The sequence below is a fragment of the Gobius niger genome (genome assembly GCF_951799975.1).
Source record: "Gobius niger genome assembly, chromosome: 5".
In the NCBI taxonomy this organism is placed as follows: domain Eukaryota; kingdom Metazoa; phylum Chordata; class Actinopteri; order Gobiiformes; family Gobiidae; genus Gobius; species Gobius niger.
The window spans coordinates 34,507,910-34,517,015 of record NC_136856.1 but is presented as its reverse complement, the minus strand read 5'-3'; the positions used below and the strand labels follow the sequence as shown (position 1 = coordinate 34,517,015).

The 9,106-nt window shown below is 46.3% G+C and overlaps 1 long non-coding RNA gene across 1 annotated transcript; it reads right to left on the bottom strand.

Moving 5' to 3' along the window:
• Window positions 1–6,071: 6,071 nt before the first annotated feature.
• Window positions 6,072–6,531, bottom strand: LOC306962788. The gene is made up of 3 exons (XR_013792854.1): window positions 6,448–6,531; window positions 6,253–6,334; window positions 6,072–6,169 (listed from the first exon to the last, which is right to left on the bottom strand). It is a non-coding gene; the product is annotated as an uncharacterized lncRNA (long non-coding RNA).
• Between the last annotated feature and the right edge of the window lie 2,575 nt (window positions 6,532–9,106).

The following is a 9,106-nucleotide window of genomic DNA, read 5'->3' as shown; positions in this document are numbered from 1 at the left end:
AATTGTTCAGGTCATTAAAATCCAAATTGCTCTTCTTCAGCAGGGGCCTCACCACCGCCCCTTTAAATGCAGCAGGGAAGACCCCCGTCTGAAGAGAGCAATTCATGATGGTTAAAAGCTCATTTCTAAAAGATCCATAAAATGTTTTAAAAAACGGCGTTGGGACCGGGTCTAAAAGACATGTGGTGGGCCTCACTGAGGAGAAAACTTTATCAAGCATCTCAGCATTAACCAGGACAAAACTGTCCAGTGTTTCCTCTGAAGGCAGACACCCAGATGCATTTAAAACCGTGTTATTTTGGGAGGATAAAATATTACATCTGATGGTGTCCACCTTCCCCACGAAGTGGTCTGCAAACGCGTCGCAAAGGGAGTCAGACACTTTAAAATGGGTTTTGTTAAATTCCGGGTTGAATAAATGGTTGATGGTGGAAAATAAAATTTTGGGGTTATTTTTATGGATATTGATTAGGTTTGAGAAGTAGTTATTGCGTGCGTTTCTTATTGCGTTATTATATATTTTTTGATGCTCAGAGAATATTTGATAATTTATAGTTATTTTGCCCTTCCTCCATCTCCTCTCCGCCACCCTGCATTTACGTTTAAGTTTTTTAAGTTCTTCATTTCTCCATGGAGAAATGTGTTTTATGTTTATGTTTTTTGTTTTAAGTGGAGCAACTGTGTCCAGGGCGAACTGTAATTTGCTGTTAAAATTTTCAACAATAAAATCAGGGGGAGCAGGTAAAACAAGAGGAGGACATTTCTCTAAAACATCAATAAAATTTGCAGCCACTTCAGGGGTAAGATAACGTTTCCTGACAGTTCTCACCGAGGTCTCCCGTTGAATAAAACCGATGACATTAAAAAACACACAGTAGTGGTCAGAGACAGCCAAGTCGACGACAGAGGACACAGCCGTGGACAGGCCATACGTGATGACCAGGTCCAGACTGTGTCCTCTGTTGTGAGTTGGCTGCGTGACGTGTTGGGTAAAATCCATATAATTAAGAACATTTAAAAACTCTGTTGAAATGGGGTCTAAAAGGTTGTCTATGTGTAGGTTAAAATCACCGATTAAAATGATCATATTAAAAGAGCTGTGTAAAATTGATAAAAATTCCGAAAATTCACTCATAAAAAGCGAGCAATTTTTGGGCGGTCTATAAATAGTGACACATAAAATCGGGGGGTTACTAAAAACAATTGCGTGGTGCTCAAAAGTCATGTAATGATCAAATAAAATAGGTTTGGTGGCAAGAGTATTTGTACATATAGAGGCAGTGCCACCTCCCCTTTTACCATTTCTGGTAGAAAAATTACTGCTAAAATTAGGTGGGGAGGCCTCAGCGAGAACAAGTGTTGCATCTGCACCCAGCCAGGTTTCAGTTAAAAACAAACAATCAAGATTATTATCTAAAATCAAATCATTTACAATAAAAGACTTATTCAGCAGAGAGCGGACATTTAAAAGGGCCATGTTTACTGTTATAGGGGATTGGATATTATCAGGAGTGTGTGGTGGTTGTGATTTGGGGACAGGTCTGAGGTTATTGGTGTTAACATTGCGGGTGGTGGTATTACCTTTGATCCGCTCTCTGCTGATTAAAACTGGAATATTCATTCTGGTGGATGTGGAGAGGGACCTTCATGATGATTCTATGGTGAGTTCAATGTTCTGTGAGAGGAGGCGGGATCCGGAAAGGTTGGGGTGTAGTCTGTCTTGTTTAAAAAATTCAGGTCTGTTAAAAAAGGTTAAAAAATTGTCCACATATGGGATTTCATTGTCTCTGCAGTATTTCTTTAAAAACAGGTGAAGCAGCCTCACTCTGCTGTACTTCCCATCCCCGAAATAGGGGGCAGAGAAGGGTCCAGAGATGATACAGGTTTTATTGTTGTCTTTGATAGTGTTGATGAGTGAGATGAAGTCCTGGTTGAGTTGCTCTGACTGCTGAAATTTGAGATCGTTGGTACCTGCGTGAATGACAACTGTAGAGACTGACGGGTGATTGTGGAGGATGGTTGGGGCGGAGTTCTTGATGTCCTGCACGCGAGCACCTGGGTGGCAGGAGGTGTGGCTGTTAATCACCCTCACGTGGCGGACCATAGACGTGCCAAGGACCAGGACGGACGGGTCTGGCGTGGAAATGATGCCTGGCGGTGCCGCAGAGACGCGAGGCCAGCTCCGGGTCTGACCGACATTCAAAGCGGAGAAGCGCCCACGCCCACGCCGAGCCCTGCGGCCCGACCTGCGCTTGGACGGAACAGCGGACTGACCCCCTGGCAGACCACGAACGCTATGGCACGGTGTGTGCGAGGGGGAGGCGGAGGTACCCCCCTGCTCATCCCGGGCGCTCGGTCCCGGCATGCGCGGGGAGGAAGAGGCGGTGTGACCCCCTGGCTCACCATGAGTGCTCGGACTCGCGGTGCGCGAGGAGGAGCCGCGGTCTCCGCGTTGTGTCTGCGCTTCACTCACGCGTGGTAGTGGGCAGCCCAGGTCCGGGAACTCGCTCTCATGGAATATGCCAAGAGGAGGTGGTGATCTGTTCTCATAGCCAGGAGCTGGGGTGTAGTGCAGACTACCGCGACGTGTGGCTGAGGCTGGGGGTCCGCTGCAAGCCGAGAGTCGTGGAGTTGGCGTCCCGGACTGAGTGAGCCCCTGGTTCAGGGCGGTGAATCTATTTCCCAGCGGTATTCCTTTAGTGTGCTTGGGGGCAGACTTGCGGCGAGTTTTGCAAGACGGAACAGTAGTCCACTGGTTTGACTTCCGCGGGGTCGAGCTCATCGGTCCAGCACCAGGACCAGACAACATAGACTGCTCCGGACAGGTGACTGTAGCGTTGGACTGCTCCTCGGCGTTCCGGGAAAAGTGCGCCGTGTCCGCGAGCTGGGCACTGGTGGGACTGGATCGAGTTTTGCCCACAATTATTTCGGAGTCTCGTTCCTCTTGGATCTTAAACAAGATTGAAATACGGTGTTCAAGATCCGCGACCTTTTGGCTGAGGCCGGAGCAGCTCTCGCAACTGGGCGTGGAGGTGAGTAGGGCCATGGCTCACCCCCAGCATACGTACTAGTCCAGTATGTGGTTAAAAGCGTGTTAAAAGTGTACAAAAATGTAAAATCCAAGTAAAATCCAAGTAAAACAATGTTAAAAACGGGCAAGCAATCGGGGATTTAAGCTATAGTGATGTTAAAAACAGTTAAAACTGGAGTTGTAAAAGAGCTCGTCACTGCTAGCCACCCGGACGCCAACGCATGTGCACACGTGCGTCAAGCACAGACATTTATTTGACATTTATTTGATTTTTAATCTGCTCCGTGCCCCCGGAGTGCTGTAAGTGCTTGTCATCTTTCCGAAGAGCTCACCTGTGCTGTTACAAAGATGCATGACTATTACAAGCCTTTTACAAACATGCAGGTTAAGACGGACTCCAGGCAGCTCAGTCCTCACACTTTTCCCACGCTGAGACCGGGATAACAGGTTAGATCAGGTCAAGAACTTCCTGAAATGACTATAGTTAATTGTTGAAATGTCTTCTGAAGGGTGTCCAGTGAATTTGATATCTCGTCATATACCGCGATCAGGTCAAATCTTAAGGAGAGAATTGATACTCTCTCTCTCTCTCTGAGACAAAGAAAGGGCAGAGGGCAGAGGGTGGTCCTGGTCAGGGATGGGTTTGCGGTCCACCTAGACCACGGGCAGGCAACGTCAGGCCCAGGTCCAGAACCTGTTCATTTTGAGAAATATAATTATGGAAATAAAGTCTAATACACACCAGAACATTGCGGTGCTATAAACATGTGATTTATCCCTTTATCATGACAGTGGCGCAGGTCGTGTCATGTTGGGAAGGTCTGGGGCAATGGCCGCTGGCTGCTCTGCTTTGTGACAACAACACTACGGCCCGACATTGCTGTAGTACCGCCATATAGCCGCTAGTATCCCATTGGAATGCATTGCGCTTTAGACAAGTTAAAAACAACTTTAAACTTTCTACGACTAGATATTCCTCCTGAGAACTGGGTTAGTTACAATTAAAGAAGCCAGGTTGTTTTTGGTAAAAAAAATAAAATAAAATAAAATCTCGTAATAAGGGTCGGACTGTTAGCATTGGAGCAGCGCGAGCTACACGTCACGCAAGGGCCGAGTCTACAGTGAAGATCCCGCCCTTATGCCCTTTTTAGGAACATGCTCCGTCAGAGCTGGGGAGGGGGAGTCTGTAAAGCCATGATTTCCCCCTTGAGCGTGGTCATTGAGGTCGTCTGTTAATTTTTACGGCCTATGGTCTGGGGTTCAAATCCCAGGTCATTGTGTCCTTGAGCAAGACAATTGACCTTTCACCGAGCCCCACCCCCTTAGTTACTGTTGCTACGCCCGACAAACAAATGGTGCAACACGATCAGCGCCACAGATTGCCATGTGTGTCAGTGACCTTTTTTGGAGCAATACCTCCGCGATATCCTCCAGATCGAGGCAAAAGGTTGTTGCAGTGGAGGAATATACGTATTCAAGATATTAAACTATCCCACGAAGGATAAGGGACCATGGGGGGGGGGGGGGGGGGGGGGCATCACACAGAGCACAGCACTTTGTAACAGTTATTGTCTGAAAAGTTATAACATTAAAATAAAGTCATTTATGTATCATGTAATTGATACACTTTTCTAGCTATTGCGGCCGTTTTTTGTTCATGGAGGCCGAGGAGAAGGCAGCTAAACTGAGGGGAAGAATTGCGGCCTTGAGAACCATACGCAAAAAGCAAAGACGCAGGAGGTGGCTCGCTCTGGCAATTGCAGGAGGCTTGGTAAGTACCTGCCCACTACCCTTACTTAATTCACAAATGCTACTCAAACATTACTGCTCAAAATCTGTTCACTGCAGTTTATAACAAAGATAATCAAACTTTTGGTCCATAGCCTACTTTACTGTGCACCTAACCCAAAAACAAACAAAAAGAATTACAATGCAATGTAGCAATTCCGATTTGTAAACAATGTGTAATTTTATTTCGCAGGAACAACGGGCTACTGCAAGATATGTGCAGCCAGACTATACTGTCCCCATGCTGGACATGTACTTTAATAATGGAGACCCTAAACCTGCCATGCGCCTGACAAGAACCAGCATCACTCGAGTGCTCCAGCTGCTTCCCAGGGAGAAGCACCATGGATGGAGCCATGAGATGCAGGTGCTAGTGACCATTAACTGGCTGGCTTGTGGTGCCTCATACCGTTAAACAGGGACATCTCTCCACTGTGTGCAGGATTGTACTGTGGAAAAAATGATGACCATCCTCCACAGTGTCATCCATTTTCCCAAAGAGGATTCAATGGAGGCCGTAGGTGCGGGACTTGCACGTATGACTGGCCATGATGTCTTCAAATATGCGGCTGGAGCAATAGACGGATGCCATATATGAATAGTGCCCCCAGCTGAGCCACAGAGGGCATCCTATATCAATAGGAAACTTTTTCCTTCAGTTATATTGCAGGCCATCTGTGACGCACAAGGTGCTTCCTTAGATGTCTTTATGGGGAACCCAGGATCGGTCCATGACGCACTTGTGCTGAGGAGATGTCCAATGTATAAGGAGAGTCTGTACCCCCCTGCTGGCTATTTTTTGTTGGAAGATGGAGAATACCCGTGCCTGCAGCGACCTGTCTGCCTCATGACGCCCTACCAACAACCTTTGGCCGGCCAAATGGAAGCCCGGTACAACAGGCATCACGCCAGAGGCCGCAATGTCACGGAGCGTGCCTTAGGAATGCTGAAGACGCGCTGGAGGTCCATATTTTTACACGCAGTAGAGGTGCGGCCAAAATTTGCTCCTCTTGTTATCTAGGCCTGTTGCATCCTCCACAACATATGTGTGGCCTCGGAGGATGTGCTGGAGGAACCGGAGGAAGGTGGCGATGGATGAAGAAGTCTAGAAGCTCAGTGGCTGCTGGACGCTTTCTTCCACGAGACGGCCCAGGCTCTGGAGCAGTGTCAGGGGCAGCGTCTGCTGACACGATCACCCCACCGGCTGTTGGGGATACATTTGCTGCCACGACCACAGACGGGCTGATGGAGTGCTGGCCGCGAAGAATGGCATCCATGGGCCCGTACCATGGCCACGTATCGGCACGTCCCCTTTTCATTTCCCTTGCCTGTTGAAGGGTCACAGAGCTCCTGAAGTGTGACAGTAAAGAACAGTGAGCCTACAATGACAATGCCATGTCAATGACCATGACAATTGGTATTTGGAGACCCACCTTGTATTTGCCTTGTAAATTGTTCCATTTTTTCTTCGCCTGTTTGGCTGTGATAGACAGGCCAGAGGTGGACACAAAGCTCCTGCAAAATAAGTGTTATAGAAACATGAATTCCATTGACAAGTAGCAATATAACCAAACAAACAATATTACAACATAAATAAAAAAAAATGTATAGGCTATATATTTTCTTACTCCCATCCGACAGTCAGTGAGTTGTTTGCCAGTGAATTTTTCCTCGTTTGTCCCACACCACTCAATGAGGGCATTTGTTTCCTCTGTTGTCCCTTTAATTGTAACATTGGAATTAAAATATTAAACACATGGCCATTGTCTTAAATGTCGACATATGCAGGATGCTTGTATTTTACTTGTGGAATTAAGGTGTGGAAGGTGTGAATTTGGGCACTTACAGGTGTGCGTCTTCTCATTCTCCTCTGACATTTTCTTTTAATGGGCGGTCGTTCGAAATGCATGATGTATAGCTAGGATATATAGCTGGCGGAGAACGCACAAGTCTCCTCTGATGCGTCCTCGGTAACGGGTGGAGCACGTTCTCATCCGGGGATTTCGAGCGAACTTGCTGAGAAGCGGACTTTGAATTGGAACAGGACTGAGTCCACGAGCACACAAGTCCGCACAAGTACACGGATTGAGAAACGGCCCTAGTGTCTGATTTACATCTTCCATTGGCAGATGCTTCACCATTTTGCTTCTTCTTCTTTGTCTGGTGGGTTTTTGGTGGTTAGCAATAAAAAGTGCTCATTGCTGGTATGTCCCATTGTTTTGCATTGGAGGCATGACGGACCTGGCTTCATAGTAACGGTTGCTTGGATGTCTGATTGGACAATTACTGTTTTGGGGCGTGGTTTTGCGGAAGGTCAATTGATCCATTTTCCTTTTCTTAATGGTCGCCATGATGCAGCACATGTCGATCAAGTTAGTTACGGCCGCCAACTGCTGCAGAGCGATACGTCAGGTAAAATCATATGACCTTCATCTATACTACATTAAGTATGAAAAATGTCTGAGACGGGGCCGTATATGGCCCTGAGGCCGGAGGTTCACCCCCCCTGATTTAGATTAATAGCGAGTTTGTGACAGACACATGTGTACCTGCATCAAACTGTTGCAGGAGTTCTGACAATGCTTTCTATTTTTCCGCTCCTCTCCTCTCTCCAAGTTTACACTGCCCCCTGTCTGTCACAGGCCAGAGAGCGTCGCTGTGTTTTCCTTCACGACGCCATGTCTCAATACAGGAAATACGAATCGTGACGCACGTCACTGCAACCTCAGTGTGACGTGCAGTCAATAGAGGCGTGTCTCGGTGTGTGTTGGCCTTAAAGGTCCTGTACCTGATTTTTCAAACAATGGATGAGGAAACCACTCTATTAAAGTGTTTTTTGAGGTCCTAACTTGTTTCTAATTATCATCCCAATTCTTCACAGGGATGTGTTAAAAGGCTCATTTCACAACTCTCACTTTTCAGGGTCGCTTTCACAAAAATGCTAGAAAACTAGCCTGCAGGGTGATGAAATTAATACAAATGCTTTATTATTATGTAAGGATTAAACAACGAGGAGCCGTGCATTAGACGGTTATAATGCACGACGCGCAGCGGAGTGATGTTACTCCACTTATACCAGGGTCCCACAAACATAACATTTATAATAAATGTTTTTTTCATTTACTAAAATCACTAAATCTGCCAGACTACCGGGACTAATTTCTGTGGGTTATTAGCCGGTCACTGAAGGCTCGTCTCAGAGCGAGTCATTCTCCGCAGCTATTACGAGGATCTCAGTCAGGCTCAACCAAACAACATCAGCACAGAATCACAACACAACAGGACTAACCCGGCACTTTTCCGTGGAAGTAAACACCGATATGCGGCACTCGTGGGCAGGAGTTATTTCACTTTTACGCTGTTTAACCTGAAGCTAGCTAGCTAGCTCAACCAGCTCAACTGTTTATGGAAACAGCTGCGGTGGAGTCGCTCACACCTGGGCCCCACGAACTGAAACTTTTATGTTTGACTTTACTAATCCAGCCAAATATGCTTAAATGCTGGATCATTTTATGAATAGTGCCTTAACCGTTTTCAATAGAAATGTAAAGCTCATATTTTATTAACAGTAGCTAACCTAGCAGCTCACTCTCCTCTACTTCACATTTATCAAACGTTTTGTTTTGGCCAAAAACGTTGTAATTAACCACAAAATCATCTCATTCGTTCCTGTCAGTCACTAATTACGTGTTTATCTGATTCAGCTGTGTCATGCGTTGCTATGGCGATGCCCACAGCGGAGTGATATCCCAGTGATTTAACTACCGGACTACGTGTGCGGTTATACCAAAATAATGCACGCTTGTTAGCCCCCACCAGCCAATCAGAATCCAGTATTCACCCAGACCATGGTATAAAATAATTTGATGCACAGTGTTTTCCCCACAAATATCTGAGCTAACAATGTACTAAAGGAGGATAAAACATTTTCTGAAAATGTTTCTTTCACTTTGGGCGACTACAATAGTGAGGTTCAGGCCTTGGTGTTATCATGAATATCAGGCCTCCATGACGCAGACTTGCCTATACCCCTCGCCCAGACTGATGAGCTCTAATGATGGGATTTTCTCCTCTTTTTGGTGAACCTGTCATTTTGTCGCATGTGTTTTTGTCTCCCTCTTGTGGGTCTTTTTTCTTTTCTTTTAGGCTTTGTGTTGGAGGGAGTGAGTCCAGTTCCTCATCACCACAATACTGAGACCTCAGACTCACCTCCAGATTGTTACGTCTATAGCCCTATTTGCACGAGATAAGCATTATAGGCATCCCATGTACTACATAAATGACCCC